Genomic DNA, 12,532 nt, shown 5'->3' with positions numbered 1-12,532 from the left:
CATAAGACCTTCTAGGGGCCCCTTTTTTATATCAGTCTCCATCCACAAGATAAGGCAAGGAGCCCAATTCCAAGCTGAGTCAGAGACCGCCTCCCCTGGGAAGGGACCTAGAAGGATCCTGGCCTCACAGGCAGCTCAGGTGGTTATGAGCCATGATTAGCCTCCCTGAGCCTGAGTTTCCCCCTCTGTGGAGTAGAGACATGATCCCTGCCCTCAGGACTGCATAAACCTTCTCATTCAGCCTCCTGGTGAGTTCCTAGCACAGAGCCTGCCCCGGGGAGAGCGCTCACACCATCCTTTCCCCTTCCCCCTCCCTCTTCTCAGAACCTCACAGGCTCTCCTGTTTCCTGCTGAAGTTGAGGTCGGTACCTCTGAAGGCTCTTTGGGTTAAACCTCAGAGTAGCTTTGCCACCTGCAAGCCCAGGAAGCCCACAGACCCTTCCACGCACAGAGCTAGACAGAAGGGGTATGGAGGTCACCTCCGAGCAAGAACTTCCTGGGTCAGGAGGCTGATGGAAAGGATAATCAGTAGGCCACCTCCCTCAGGACCTCTCTGGGAAGAGATGGGTGAGGAGCTCAGTCTCAGTCTCAGGATCCCCCTCCTCCAGCCACAGGCCCCCTTCACCGCATGCCCCCCTGCGCCCCTCAAACCTGAGACTCCCACCCTCTCTCCAAACACATTCATGCCCCTTTCCTCCCAGATCCCGCAGGCCTGGGCTTCCCTTCTGCACCAGTGAGGGATTCCGAGGCTTTCCAGCAGCTGGAAGGGCCAAAACAAGACTGGGGTGGGAGGAGGCATAGGACGTAGTGCGGCGGGGAGGGGCACCTCAGGGCAAGGGCTGGGTCTCCGGGATCCCTGGGATCGACCCCTAGCCTCCCGCTAGCTGAGAGCAGGGGCGCCGCGCGGCGGGAGCCGGGAGCCCCGGCCGCGGTCGGGGGAGGGGCGGTGGGTGGGGGAGGGGGCGCGTCGGTGCGCACATCCGTCGCGTTTATCCACCTGGCAGCCCCAATTCGCCTGCCCGTCACTCACCCTCCGCCTCCCGGGCGCTCGCAGCGCGGCGGAGCCCAGACCGACACGCGGGCGGGGACCCCCGGGCCTCGAGGTCCCCTGCCCTTGCATCGGCCGGGGACGGGGTCCTCAAGCACCCCTCTCCCGGAGCTCTGCCACCCAGGAAGGCACACACCCTCCATCCAGCCTTGGTAGCTGGTGGGCCGGACCGAGGGGAGGGGGCGAACCTCCCCAGTGCAGCCCCTCCCTCTCCGGCTGGCAGAGTGTCTCTCCGTCTGGCGAGGGGGGCAGGGGCCTCCGACACACCACTAGGATGCGGGCCCCCCAGCCCCCCGCGGGGAGGGGGGCGGTGCCGTGCGCGCGGGCGGCGGGGGAGGGGTCGGTGACTCAGCCGCCCTCCGCCCGCCTCCCCGGAACTTTGCAGCAGCTGGAGCCGCCGTTGCTACAGGAACCGAAAGCTTTTGTTCCCCAATGTCAGGGCTGCCCCGGCAGGCGGGAGGCTGGGAGGCTACCACTCCCCGGTGAGACCCAGGCCCAGCCACACTGCCCAGAGGGCTTCCAGGCCAGCAGAACGTCACGAATTCGAGGCTCCTCTCTCCCCCTTGCCCGCCAAAGCCAGGTTTCTTCAAACTCTTGGGGCCCTCTGGCCAGGTCGCCGCCTAACTCTGACCCGGAGCGCTAACTGCCCTGGAAAGTTCCTGCTGGCATCTCTCCTCATGGGGGTAGGTAGAGGTGCTTCTGTGCCCCATGTGCTCCTCTGTGACTGATTTCCCACGTGGGCTGCCCCCCCCAAGAAGCAGCCTACCTTTGGGGACCTTGACTTGGTTCCTCCACTTCCCCAGCTTCTACACTTGAACCATTCCCTCAGAGGCCTTGGCCTTTCACTCATGCCCCTCTGATCCCGGAGGAATCTAGTGGGGTGTTGAAGGATGGGTGAGGGAGGGGGGAGACTAACGGTCACAGGCTCCCTGGACCCATTCTGGACCTGAAGCTATTCTCTGGCTTTATTATCTTGGAGGTTGGAGCGATGTCACTAGAACTTGTTCTGCATTTCTACTCTGGGATTAGGAGTGGAGTGGAGAGGGGCCTGACCTTGGCCTTGAAGAGAAACAGCCCAACACACCTATCATTGTTGAGCATTACTGGGTGCCAGACACTCTATACAAACAACCTAATATCATTTCTCCCAGCAACTATATGAGGCAGTTATCACTGACCCATTTTATGGAGGGCCAGTTGAGGCTCAGAAAGGTTATATAGCTCGCCTAGGTCACACAGCTTTTGAACCCAGGTCATCCAACAAAAAGCTGAGTTCCTAACTACTCAGCTCCATTACCTGGGGGTTAGGGGGGAGGGAAGAGGGCAGAGACTAGCTGGGACCTCACTCTGGGTTACAGAAATGCCTACTGCACACACCCACCCCAGGCTGGACCTCTTTCCTTCTGAAGAGTGATGGGGGAGGGAGAGAGAAAATGGGAGGAGAAGGAGAAGAGAAGGCAGAGAAGGGAAGAAGAGGGGGGAAATCTGTCAATCTTGGTCCGGGGAAGACCCTCCCTCATGCCCCCCTCCCCCACAAACCAGGGCATGCCCTGCAGAGTCCATACTGACCCTCACCCCTGTGGCAGCTCATGGGATGCTCCCCAGGTCCCTGCTCTGTCTCAGGGCCAAGTGGACTCCCCCACTTCCTAATCCATGCCCAAGCCAGACAGAGCCCACCTCTGCCCCACCACCTAGTGGGTACTGCCATGGGGTAGACAGATAGAGGCTTCCTGGGGACACCTGCCCAAGCCCAAACAAGCCCAACCAGAGCACCTCAAATCCAGGGGCCAGTCCTGCTGATCTGTGCCCTGAATTGCTGCTGGGATAAGCCCTCCACCCCACCCCACACCTCATCCCCGGAGCATAAGGCCAGACAACCAGGGCTGTTCCGGCACGGCTAGCAAGAGAGGGCACCGGGCCTCGCCCACCCGCCTCCTCTCCCCAGGGACTTCCCAGCGCCCCGCAGCCACCACTGCTGCTCGGGCTGCGGAAATCTAGGGTTGCCCGCGGGAGGAAAAGGGGAAGGTGGGTCCAGGGCTGCGGGCAGGGGGCGCCAGAGGACGCCCAGGGGCCCGGCCGGCAGCTGGCGAGGCGGGCAGGCGGGCAGCATCTCTTGGCCCGGGAGCCCCTCCCCCCGAGGGCGCCAGACCCTTCGCCAGCTCTGCACTGGCCGTGGCGCGGAGGACTTCCCTCGGACCGAGCTGACTGCGGGAGTGGCCGCCAACTTCACGGCCTACAACCCGCCCTCCCCCACCCCCGCATCATGCCAGCCCCCGGGGCTGCGGGAGGGTGCGTTTGGTGCCCAGCTCTATGCCCTGGGGGTGGGAGGAGAGGGATGGGGGATGGACAGAGATACTCCGACCAAAGATGGACAAGAGAGGCAGGGATGCGAGGCCAGTCGAGTTCCCAGGCTGGAGAGGAGGGGGCTCAGAGCAGACATGGGGAGCACGGCCCCAAGTCCAGGCTGAGGGGGAGGGGACTTGCAGCAGAGACTGACGAGGGATAGCGGGACTCCGGGTAGATATGGGGGAGGGGGCGATCAAGACAGAAATAAGAGGGGAAGCATGGTTGGGTTACTGGCGCTGGGAAAGGCAGTAACTATAGGCAGGCATGGATGGGGACAGGAAGGACTCTGTGCAGAGATAAAGTGGAGGGGAGGAGCAGGGTCCGGCTCCAGACGAGGAGGGGAATTAAGGGGGGAGACACAGGCGAGCTGCAGGTTGGAGACAGGGGCTCTAATCAAGGGTGGGGGGTGCACCCCTGGATCCAGGCTTAGATAGGGAGAGACTCGAGACAGCGATGGGGGTAGGTGTGGGTAAGGACTGGCGGCGGGGGCGAGGGGTTTTGGCAGAGATGGGTAAGGAGGAGGGGGACAGAAAAGGGACTCACCAGAGATGAAGGGGACCTCGGCCCCAGGCTTGTTAGTTCGCAGAGAGACGAGAGTGGGTAAATAGATGCTGAACGAACTCAGTTGGGGCGGGGGAGAATTCAGCAGAGGTGGGTTGGGGGAGCGCCCCCAGTCCGGGCCGGTGCGGAAATCGGGACCGCGACAGGAGGGCTCGGTGCGGGGCCGGGTCGGGGTCTGGGGCCGAGCACTCACCTGGACGCCGTCAGAAGCAGGAGCGGGGGCCGGCGCTGGCGGAGGCGGCCACGGGGCGCAAGTTTGCCATCCCTATGGCGGGGGCTTGGCGGGGCGCGGGGCAGCTCGCTGCAGCCGCGCGGAGGGCCGAGGCTCCCGCTCCGCGGAGCGGCGGGTGCAGAAAAGGCGCCGCGGAGCAGCGCGGGGCGGGCGGGCGCCGGGCCGGGCGAGGGCTCCTGCCGCCGCCTCCTCGCCACGCCGCCCCCCACCCCCCCGCTCCCCACTCCCCCGCCCAGAGCACCGCCCGCGCTGCGCGCCGCCTCCTATTCGCGGGCGGCGGCCGCAGCCCCGGGCTCTGCAAACCGGCGCCGCATCCTCCTCGGTCTCCGAGAGCCGCTGCCGCTGCCGCCGCCGAACCGGGTTCCTCCGGCCGCTCCGGCCGGTTCCCGCAGCGCGCGCGGGGCCGAGTGACGGCCGAGATGGGACGCGGCGCCTGCGCCGGCCGGGCCCGGGAGGAGGCGCGCGCCGGGCCGGGCGCGAGGAGCCGCCGGAGAAGGGGCGGGGGGGTGGGGGCGACGCGCGCCGCCTCCTGTTAAAGGGGGAACAGCTCCAGCCGAGCCAAGCGCACCCTCCCCCTCCCCGCCCTGGGCCCCAGGCGCCGGCGCGGGAGAAGCCCCGGGTAAGACCCCGCCCCGCCCTCGGCCTCCTGGACCGCAGGCTGAGGCGATCCGCGACACCCCTCCAGCGATATCCCAGGCGTAAGGCATCTCGCGCAGCCAGGGTCTCGGGGCCCTGAGGGCTGAAAAATTTGCCCCCCTCCCCCATGTGCACTGCAAATTGCATATCCCTGTGCATGCAGGTGCCAGTCGTGTGAGCTGAACTTCGCATATGCTTATGCATACAGGTGCCCTAGGCGTGCACTGCAATGTTGCCTGACTGTGCATGCAACTGCCTCACACATGCACAGTCCTTTAACTTGTGTTCAGGTCCTGAATGCATGTTGCTTGTTCCTGTGGGTAGGGATGCTATATATGTGCAAGCTTACAAGTGCCACACGTGTGCTGAATGCTGTGCGTCACTTGTATGTAGGAACCACATGTGTACACTGCAGTGTGGTATGTTTGGTGCATACTCTGGTGTCAGCTCGGCAATGTTGCATGTCCCTAGGCACGGGTATGCTACACGTGTGCAGCGTGTTACATGTTTTCCTGAGCGCCTGTCTATTCCCTCAAGTGCCTTTCCCTGTGCCAGGGGCGCCCCCATGTTGCATATGTTTGTGTAGAGGCAGCAGAAACCTACAGACCCGCCCCCTCCCCATCCCGGCAGTGCGCCCAGGAACAGTTGGGTGGGGCCAGAGCCCACATGGTAAAGGCGGTACTCAGGGAGATGCCCATGGCTCAGGACCCTGGTCCGGTGGTTTGTGGCCTGGGCAGGTTGCCACCGGGAAGGTGGGCAGACCAGGGACACACCACTTCCGCCAAAGACAAGTAGGTTAATCCCACGGCTCTGGTCAGAGGAGTAGCCAGCAGGGGGCAGCTTTGCAATGAGGGTGGGACGGTTTCAGGGACTCTACTTTTTGAAGGTTCTCTGGCCAGGAGGGGGCCAAACCTAGAGAGCAAGGAAGTCCCCAGTCCACCCAATCCCAACCCCACCTCTCCACTGAAGCCCCTTGAGTTGTGCCTCCCGGGAGATGGAGCAGGATAAGACCACCTCTCCCCAGGGGCAGTACCAGAGAAAAAGCCCCCATTCCCTCCCTCCGTCTCTCACCTCTCCAGCAGTCTCAGTGACATTTGTTGTGAGTGATTGTGAGAGATTACCCACTTTAATGGAAGGAGGTAATAAGGAGTGATGAAGGAGTCTCACCCATCACCTTCAGGGAATTTATGAGGCTGGATGAGGCAGGGAGGAGGGCTGGCACTTTTCCTTTCCCAGCAGGAGCCCAAGGAGGCCTGTGCCTTGGGCCGAGCACTGGCAGGCAGGGCTCCTGGGTTCTTGCTGGGCACCCTCAGGCACACCCCGGGTCTCTGGGTTCGGAGGTTCAGCTGCTGCTGGGAAAGCCAAGCCAGGCGAGCCTTGCTGTCTGCATGGTGTGTTGAGAGCCACCCCAAGGGCAGTGGGAGATCCCAGGCCTCCTTACTCGGGCGCTGGGAGGGGCAGTGGGGTTGCTGGGGTTGAGGTCCTAAGGAGGTGGGCAAAGGTGAGGAGAGTGGTCAGGACATGGGATACCCACAAGGATGTAAGGACAGGCCCTCAGAAGTCTCCAGGACCCTGTCCTTCACAGCTCCAGCCCTTTCCACTCCTACAGGGAGTCTGCCTTCCTCTGTATGAATATTCATGACATTAGCATACTAGAGACCCAGAGCCCAGAGAAACCCGGGCAGGTCTCTTGCAGATGTGATGCAGCTGGATCCCTGAGGCTTTCCCCCTCCCCTCAGGATCCAGCTGGGTTCAGGGTAATGGGAGGGCTGGCTCCGGAGAGACAGCAGGGTTTTGTCTGTTTCTCTGTGCCTTGGAAGCCCTCAGAGTTCTCGACCCCATTCTTTCAGCCACAGAAACGTATGCCCTAGGAAAGACAGGTGGTCAGACAGAGTGAGGGACTGACAGAGATGGTACCCCATACCTGGGGGCTCATCGGGGCAGGGTGGGGAGATCAGTAAGGCAGGAGGGGCTGTGGGAGCTGGCTGGAGAGAGCTGGACCTCCCAGGGGTTGTGCAGGAGCAGGCTAGATTCGGTCAAACCTCTGGAAGGCTCTCCCCCGAGGTGCCTCCCTGCACTGGGGCTTCCCCACCTCCTTTCCCATGAGCCCCTGCCCTTCTAGACTCACTCTGGTGATAATGCCGTCTGAGAGGACTTGGAGTAATTACAAATCGTTTCCATATTCAAATCCAGGTGGTTGAAGAGAAATTACTTTTCTGACAGCCCTGGCAGGGGGTGGAAAGAGCAAGTCATAGCCCCAAGAGGGCCTCCAGGGAGCCTGGGGCAAAACCTGGGCAAGGTAAGGGGCACCGGCCAGAGCCTGAGCACAGAGAGCTTGCGCAGAGTGAAGAAACAGCTCCCAGCAGCTCCCCACCACACAGACTGGACAAGGACAATGACTCCAGCTCTTTATCCCCATTGGGGCCCCTTCTGGGACCTCTGAGGGGATGGCGGGGACCAGTCCCACAAGGGCAACTAGAAGTCAGGCTGTCCGCTTGCTTTCATGCTGCCGTGCCAGGGCACCTCGAGAAAATCCCTTCAGCTTCCTGAGCCGGTTTCCGTATCTGCGAAGTTGTATAAACGATCTCACCTGCACTCCAGTAAGATAAAGATACGGATTAGCAAGAGTTATGCCCCTGAAAAGGGCCTTTTAAAAATAATTGTTTGATTACCAATTAATTTGTATTTTTGTTAACAGTAACCACCACCAGTAGCCCAGTCGGGAGGCAGCCCAGCCCTTAGTGGGGCAGCGCAGGAGAAGATGGCGGGTCGAGGAGGGGAGCAACCCCAGCCTCGCCCGCCTGGCCTCAGCTCTGCCTCTCGATGGGCCAGCCACCGCTATGCTTCATTGCCCTTTAAACAGATGAGAAAATCTTCTTCCCTTCGCAATGATTTATTTGGCCCAGAGCCTGGGCAGGTTTCCTTCCAGCCGGTGGGACCTAGGAGCACCCCTCCCTCAGCCCCTGCCCTCCATTGCTACCCAGCCAGGCATCTACAGCAACCCAAAGCTCTGGGTACCAAGGTCTCCTTCCAGACCCCCACCCCCACTGCAGACACCTATCAGGAGATCATAACATGGCCCCAGAGACACCCAAATCCATGTGACCGTCTTCTACCAGGGTCTGCCCCAGAGCTCAGTGCTCTGGCTGCTAGGGCGGGGTATACTGGAAAAGATGGACGGGTGGGCCCTCTCTGCCTGCAGGAAGTCCTGCGTGTCTAGCTTCCTGCTGCAGATGCCGAATGGGTTAGGAGCCTGGGGCAACCCAGGCTGGATGTTTGTCATTTTCCTGGTGCTATAAATTAGGGAGAAAAGGGAGGATTAGTTGCTTCCTAGCTAAATCTTCCCAGAAGGTCAATGCCTGGTTTGTGTACAGCCCTCAGGGCAGTGCCTGCATTCTCCGGCCCCTAGCCCCTGGGGCAGAGGATAGAGAACTTTAGGGTCCTGGGTGATTTTTACATACATGTCTTATACTGGAGGATGTGCACAAGACACCTGGAGGGTGTGCACAAGAAGATGCCTGCACTCATTCATTCAACAAATATCTATTAAACGTTTACTATGTTCTAGGCACCAGGATACAGACCGTCAGCAAGTCCCATTGCTTCTACCTCCCAGAATATCCCAAATCTATTCGCTCTTCACATCCCCACTGCCAACACCAGGATCCAAGCCACCGACATCTGGTGCCCGAACTCTCCCTTATTTAATCTCCGGGTTCCCACTTCTACTTCTCCATCCCAACCCATTCTTTGGAGCCCACTGAGCCATCTTTTTAACATGTAAATTGGAGCACCCCTTCTTAAGGCCTCCAATGGCTTCCCACTGCATTTAACACCATGACCTTCCAGGCCCTGCATGACCAGGCCCTTACCAACCTCTCCAGGGCCATTACCCCACCCACATTATGCTCAAGTAGCACAGGTCTCCTTGCTGTTCTTGTAAAACTCCAAACCCTCCTCCTCCCAGCAGTTTGCATGGCTGACTCCTTCTCAGCAGGAAGATCTCAGTTCCAATATCGCCTCCTCCTGCAGGCCTCCCTGATGACACTTCTAAAGCAGCTTCCCCCCTCCCCGCCCCGACCTGCACCGCTCCAGTCGCTCCATCCCATTGCCTTGTTGTATTTTCTTCCTAGCACACGTTACTCTGAAAATATGTTGTCTATTTACACCCATGTCATCTGTTTCTCCCACTGGACCATGAGTTCTGTAAAGGCAAGGACCTTGTCCATCCATCCACCATTGGATCCCCTGGCACAAAGCACGATGCCAAGTACACGGTAGGTGCTCAGCAAATGTTGAGGGAGTGAATGGTGAAAGGACAAGCATAGACCCTGCCCTCAAAGAGCTTCCAGTCTGCAATCTTCGATCAATGTTTGTCCAATAAAATTGTGTTTTACAGTTTCCCACATGATGAACTGGAAAGAGTTCAGGCCCTGGGATCACACAGATCTGGACTCCTGCTTCTTTTCCTCACTGGTTGTGTGACCTTGGACAAGTCACTTATGCTCTCCAAGCCTCAGTTTTCTCCTCTGTAAAATGGAAGGAATGATCCCAACCTAACAGAGCTGATGTGAGTCACATGAGACGATAAAGATGAAGTGCTTCACACAGTGTCAGACACAGGGAGGTGTCGTCTGCATGAATGTGGGCCCCTTTCAGACTTACTTGGCGCTGCAGGCTGTTCTTGGTTCTGGGGGTCATGGAGATGACTCAGAATGGGGCGCTGACCTTGAGGCCTTCCCAGTGCCCCCTTCCTGAGCCCCATACCAGCTGGAGTTCTCATCTGCTGAGATCATTGCAGCGAAGGAGGCAGCAGGAGCCAAGGTGTGACCAGGACAGTGTGCGCACGTGACCCCTGCAGAGAAACTGAATCCGGATCCACTTCTCTGCAGCACCTCCTCTCCTTATTTGGAAGCCCCTCTTCCTTTTCTGCCATCCTTGTCTGTGTAAACACACACAAACATACACACAGATGCATATACAGACAAACATATCCACACACTTTACACAGTCGCTGTCCCACAGACATATACACTTGACTGGGGTACGCAGGTATATAATTAACCAACACACCCAACCCCAGGACACGATCCCCTCCATTTTTCTGGTGCAGCGGGGACCTGTCTGGCTTATCTATCAGTCCTGTCACCTCCTGCTCTAGACTGAGGTCAGAGACAATCCCTCCCAGTTGACAGGAGGCAGCCCAAGCACTCGCCTTGTTAAATTCTCCCACACTCCCCGTTGCTGCAGGCCTTAGAGGCTAGGAGCCCTGGCAACGACTCGGGGTCGGGTGGGGGGGATCCCTTGGGGAGAGCCTGGGACACTCGGCAGGCACGGGGCACACTGGCAGTCGGGGTCAATGTGTTCCCATCGTCTGAGATGCCCCAGGTTCTCTCCCTGCCCCCAGGTGGGCTCCGTGTCACCTGGATCCTGCTGAACTGGGCTTGTGTCAAGTCGGACCCCACAAGCATAGCAGGCAGGGTGGGGGTGACCTAGAGGTCTAGAGGGACCAGCTCATCCTGCAAAGCCCCTCTGTGGGCCTGACACTGTGCCGGCTGTTTTTAACTTATTGTCACAATTAGCCCCTGGAACGACCCTTTAAGTTGGTAGGGTCACTCCCATTTCACAGATGAAGAAACTGTGGCTCAGAGAGAGGCAGAGATAGAACCCATGCCTCCCCTCATTCAGTAAGGCCCTGCCTGAATCCTGCCTCATCCTTAGCCTCCTTGCTACCCCCCAGAGGACAGACCAAATGCCAACTGTGGAAAATAATTTATTTCAGGATTAGAGCTGATCTTCCAGAGAAGACCAGCTCCCTCAGGGTGAGAGATCTGAGACGGGTCTGACTCCCAGGGCCTCTTCCCTGAAGGGAGAGGCTGAAGCAGGACACCTAGATCTGGGGGAGACAACCAGAGTTGCTGAAGGTGTTGGGAAGGACATGGCACAGGCCTGCTGACGCCTACACACTTGCCTGGCAAGTAGAACCGCCATTGCCACAGACACCACCGCATGGGGACTCACCCCAGGAGGACATCCCTCATGCTTAAGCATACAGCACCTCGTGCTGGCAGGAGAGCAATCACTGCCAGGTGAGCAGCTGGGCCTACCTCACTGCCAACCCTGGCGACTCTCACCTCTGGGGTCCAGGCTTGGACGTGAGGCCTGTGGCTGAGGCAGGGGTTGGGGGTCAGGGGAGGAGGGGAAAGAAGGCTCCTGAGTGCTGTGGTTGGAAGGGAGAGGCCCTGGGATGCATCACTGAGCCAGCGTTCTGCATGTCAGAGTGGGAGTGAGCGGGGCTGAGCTCGGGTACACGTGTGGGTGGTTGTATGCGTCAATGCGTGGGGGGAGAGTCTCTGTGTGTATACGGTATGCCTGCCTGCAGGTTCTGTGTGTGTCTGCCTAGGCCTTGTACGTCAGAAGCCGGGGCCTGGCTCCGGGGATCTCTGCTCTGTGTGTGTGTGTGTGTCTTTGCGTGCAGGGTGTGTGGGGTATTTGTGCACTGATTTTTCTGTTTGGGTGTATGTGTGGTGTGGAACGCATACTTGTGTGTGACGCTGGGATCTGTGCACCCCCTCAGTGTCTGGGGGAATGTGCCGGGTGTTGACAGGGCAGTGTTTGGTGGTGTTGGAGTTTGTGTGGAACCAGAGGGTGTGGTGTTTCTGTTTAGTGTGTGCTCGAGCCTGTCTGTGTGTGGGGGGCGGGGGGAGAAAGTGCTTTCAGGCCTGTGTGTGTCTGTGTGTCAGTGTTTGGTGCGTGTCTGTACCAGCCTGTGGTGTGTGTTCCTGCATGCACTTGGAGCTGTGGGCAGGCCTTCAATTCCCCAGGGGGCCTGTGTGTGTGATACTATTTGGTGTGTGTCTGTGGGCGGTTGCGGGCCTGGGTGTTTTATATATATGTATATGCCTAGATAAGGGATGTGCATTAGTGTGTTGCGTGTGCCTGCTGATCTGTACTCATGACATGGTTATTCTTGTCATTGGGGATTTTTTGAACTAATTCTTGCCAGGAAGTCCCCCGGGGACACACGGCACTCCCAGCCTGAGACCTTGGCGATGCTCCCCACTCCCAACCAACTTGGTGAGCTCTGCGCCTGCCTTTTGGAGGCGGGGCCCTCCTGAGGCTACCCAGAAACTGCCGGCCACCGGGGCAAGGTCACATAGCTGGAGGAACACGGTCTCCCCGCACCCCTCCGCTCACAAAAGTCACTCCCGCTGAGGCTGCCGCGCACCCCGCGCCCCGCCCAGGTCTCCCCTGAAATGAATTTTCATTTCCGCTTGGGGCGGGCGGCGGTAAGGCGTCCGGGGCCCTCCGTGGAGGCCGGGGTGCCGGCCGCAGGGTCGCAAAGCCGAGAAAGGCAGCGCGGATTTGAATTTCAAAGGCAGCTGGGGCCCAAGTGCGTCTGCGTTGTGCGGTTGTGTGTGCGGCGCTGGTGTGTCTGCTCACGCGCCTGCGTGTGTGGCGTGTGTCTGGGTGGACGTGCTTTGTGACTGGGTCTCTGCGGGGACGGGGCGAGCCCGGCGTGGGCTGCGAGCCAGTAACTGGGAGCATGGGTGTCAGGGTCTCCATCACTGCGTGAACATCCACGGGAGCATGTCGCGCGTCTGTGCGCACTGTGGGCAAACGTTTGCCTCTGCGAGCCTGTGTTTCCAGCACGAGTCCGCTGGAGCGTGTCTGTGTCTGTGTGTGTCCGTGTTCCCGGTCCTGCGTGT

Source organism: Lagenorhynchus albirostris, chromosome 2 (genome assembly GCF_949774975.1).
Source record: "Lagenorhynchus albirostris chromosome 2, mLagAlb1.1, whole genome shotgun sequence".
NCBI lineage: Eukaryota > Metazoa > Chordata > Mammalia > Artiodactyla > Delphinidae > Lagenorhynchus > Lagenorhynchus albirostris.
Note: the sequence above shows the minus strand (reverse complement) of the source record.